The sequence below is a fragment of the Cupressus sempervirens genome, chromosome 2, assembly GCF_028749045.1.
Source record: "Cupressus sempervirens isolate cs-2001-9-10 chromosome 2, ASM2874904v1, whole genome shotgun sequence".
NCBI classification, from domain to species: domain Eukaryota; kingdom Viridiplantae; phylum Streptophyta; class Pinopsida; order Cupressales; family Cupressaceae; genus Cupressus; species Cupressus sempervirens.
The window spans coordinates 494,369,457-494,373,605 of NC_143119.1; positions in this window are offsets into that span (position 1 = coordinate 494,369,457).

Sequence of the window (4,149 nt, forward strand, 5' to 3'; positions counted from 1 at the left end):
ACTTATAATGGGTAGGATCTAAAATTGATTAAGCTCTAGGTATGATATTTCTCCCTTCTATGTACATAGCCTTTTTGTTGTGTTAGGTTTTTCTTTCCCTGTTGTCTTTATTGTGTTTGTTTAGGTCCATTTATTTTCCTATTTTCTAAGTTCTTTGTGTATTACGCATACACAGTCCCTAGTTAGAGCCCCTGTTAGTCATAGGTTGAGTTGCCATGTTTTAAATTTTCCCTTCCTCTTTTGCCTATTGTTGATTGAAGTCTTTTCCCTTGCTGTCCAAGAATTCATCATCCTCCCAAAGTGATCAGTTGAAGTCGTGAACACCAGAACTTGTCCTTTCCTTCATTTGAACCACTTTGAACCAGTTTAAACCAAGGTTCAAAGTAGTTCAAAGTAGTTCAACATAAGGTTTTTCTCTAATATTTTTCTTTGGTAGGTAATGTTTCTCATGCAACAATACTTTCTCCCAAAGTACTTCAAACTACTTCAAACCTTGGTTCGAAGTAGTTGAAAGAAGTTCCAGGAAAATATAATCGACATTTCCAACCTAGAAGTACATCGTATCATCATCTATTTATGATATTGTCAGAAAATCATGATTTGAAGGCCATTTCTTTTTCCGAGGAGTGAAAATCATCATTACTACGACTGGGGTAAATCTTTAATTTGAGAAAATGGTTGGGCTAATTATAAACAAAGTGACTACCAAAAGGGAAATCATTAAATGAAAAACTAGTGCAACATGGGTTTCAAATGTGCGAAGGTGATCAAAGTGGTATGTCATTAAGGCCTAATTATTATCTTATACTTTTGCATGCAAATGCTTCCTTTTTATAAAAAGCTAGCTGGATCCCTTTTAAAATCATCACGCGAAGAACTGGATTAGGAAAGGAGGAGCTGTTAAGGAGAATAGGCAAAATTATTGGATTTTTAGCAAAAAATAGGTTAGAACTTAACAATCTTTATTTTTCTTTGCAATTTGTATTATTGTGAAGAGTTTTTCTGCTCAAGGCTTTGCATGTTTGATTAACAATGAGATCAATTTTACACTTGCTCAATAATGTTTCAAGTTTTGAGTGTGAAAGACCAATTATCTGTGATACAAATTTACAAGGGGTAAAAGTAGAAAATTTACATGCTAAATTCCTAGAATGTGCCAATGAGACTAATGGTTGCATGGAGGTGTTAACTAGTGGATTAATCAAAGCTGTTGCATTTCCTCTTGCCTTTGTAAGCCTTGAGCTCCTACAACTATGTATAGATCACTATGACGTTAAAAGTAAGAGTATTGTGAGAAAAGATAGCACAACTATCCTTTCCATTTCAAGAGAAACCATTTCCTTTATTTTGTGGTTAATAGCAAATACCTTTGCCTCATTCTCTCCCACTCAAGCTTTAGCTGAATATAGGGCAGCCCCTAGTAAGTTCTCAAATACCATGGCCAACAAATGGACTGAGATTAATTATGGATGTGGGTCTAGACTCCTACAGGTCATTACCAAAGATCACATGAAACCCCACATACATGATCTAGTTGTATTGTTACACCATGTGAAAGATTCAATAGATGTGTTCTTATTTGAGGAATGGATTTTCAGATACGTTGAGATCATTTTGAAAGGTGATCAATGGATGGATTGGGTGGATATTTTTGTAACTTCTTTGAGAACCCAACTTAAGCACCCTAAAGAGTCCTACGAGGATTTCCACATGGCCTCATATCTAACCTATTGCATTGCCTGTACATGTGATCTCACTTCCCTACCTCATGAGATATGGAATGAAGAGATGACTATTTTTCAATATTGTCCTCCTTTGCAAAAGGACAAGGTTTTAGAGGATTTTTTCAAAGTGCATGATGTACTCTTGGACAACATTTTCTTGTCTTTGGAAAGGGCAAAGATGTTGAGGCTCTCTCCTGAGGTGCATAAATTGGTTCAACAATATGGGAACTTCTTTATCCAATTCCCTAGGTTCATGCATTTGAGGATCGGTGGATTCGATGATGAACCTATGAAGTTACCCCTGTATGCCCTATTGCTTTGTGTTAGTTGAGTTATGTAGAAAGCTCTTTCATGTTATCAAAGATAACCTACCATAGAAGAATTGGGAAATGGCCTTTCCTGTCAAATTGGGTTCATTTTTTTGTAGTAGTATGGACAATGCTTCCATCATTGGAAGCAATCTACTCGGGTTCAACCTTGGTTTCTATCACAATAGGAGAAATTTTGATAGTAAAGGGTATGCAACCCAAATTCTTGGCCTTGCAGTTCATCCTCCAGCCATGCCACATTTAGAAGATCTTTGGAGAGACTGCAAGAATGAGGAAGAAGTTCTAGAAAGGGATCATTGAAGGTTGACCTTGCAGCAAATTAATTCTTTCAAGTTGAAATTCAATATAGCAGGAATAAATGATGATGGTTCAAACATGGTTGAACCTGGCTGGAAAGAATCAGATGAAACAAAGTCCTTAGTAGTTTATTGGCACAATGATGAAGAACATGACATTAATCGAAGGGCTAGGTTCATACTTACCTACACAGATGATTGGCTACATAAAAGGGCTCAAAGAATCATCAATGAACCTCCTACTGAGGTGAATTCTTCCCTTGAACCACTTCATTCTAACATTTCATTTTCTCCTATTGCAGGTAGCGCATCTATTCTAAATAAAAAGGAGAAGTTTCCTCCCCGTTTACAAATTACAGCTCCTAGGACAAGGTCCTAATCCAAGTCTGAAGCCTTGAAATGACTCAAAGGCCAAAAGAAAGAAATGGCATCCCAAGGGCAAGATTCGGGTGATGGGCTACATTCATCTGATGGAGGAGAAGGTGATGTTCAGTTTATCAAAGCTCCTAAGATAGACCAACGTAAATTTATAACTCTAATCAAAGACACTTCGATGATACCTGTGAGTCCTACCATTCCTTCATGTCTGTCAAGTTTGATTAGTAAGAAAAGGAGTCTGCAAATGGTGTCTACGCTGGTGAAGGATATAGTCACAAAATATGCAGCAAGAGGCTCAAAGGAAAAGAAATCAAAGATAGATGCTTATCTGACCAAGGATCCAATGACAGGGAAAATCACTACGGAAGTGGCCACCTATAAGCAAAAGAAAGAATCTGGAGATGTTGACGAAGAAGGATTCTAGTCACTTCAGTTGAATTGGGTACCATCAATAGGAGCACTGGTAATAATTTCTTTAAGTTTTTCACTGACCACATGCTTACATAGTCAGAAAAGGATAGTAAGGAAAAGAAAGAATCGAAGGGGATGATAACAACCATGGCTATGTACATTAACTCTCTGATCAATCTTGGAGCTTCACCAGTTGTACCGGTTTCACAACCATTTGATCCCAGTTCAACTAAGAGTCAACAATTAATGAGGCAAGTGCAGAAAGGCAAGTTGCTAATTGATGCCATGGGAAGCTAGGAAAATAGTATAATTAAAGAAGGTAATAAAATTTTCTCTAAATTTACTAGTGTCTATACAGAGGGTGAAATGATACTAGGTGAAATTCAACCTTGGTCCTAGGATGGGAGATAGAGCTAGCGCGCTACCAAGCAGTGGTTTTCCAAATAATAGAAGTAGAAAATTTTGGAGTTCCCAAATTCCTGAATGAATATCCTATGAAGAATGTAGACCCTTGCATGCTATTTGTCCTAAAGAACAATATGCACTTGAAAGAGGCTATCTATAGAGAAACAATCAAAGAAATACAAGGCACTGAAAATTGGATCACAGAAATGCATGAAGAACTCATGAAAGATATGAAGATTGTGAATCCAATAGGTGTCTTGTAGTTTGATGAAGGGAATATGGATGCTAATGTGTTAACAAAGAACTTCAATGAAGTAGTTGAACAAATCAAAGATAGTGAGCTGCCTAAGGCTGAAGACTTCTCCGCATTAGCAAGTATCAAGTCCATGCTATGCTTGAACAAAAATCTGATGCCACGTCAAAGCCTCAAAATGAAAGAATATAGGTGGAAAAAAGATGTATGTAGGGCCCGATTTGTGAGCTTGAAGAATCCCCATGTGCATGCAATGCAAGAATTCATGGCCACGTTTTGGAGTTGGAAGCTTGTGCACCAAACTGTAGGAGAGGAAGACAAAATTGATGAAGATGCTAGAAACTAAACAGTTG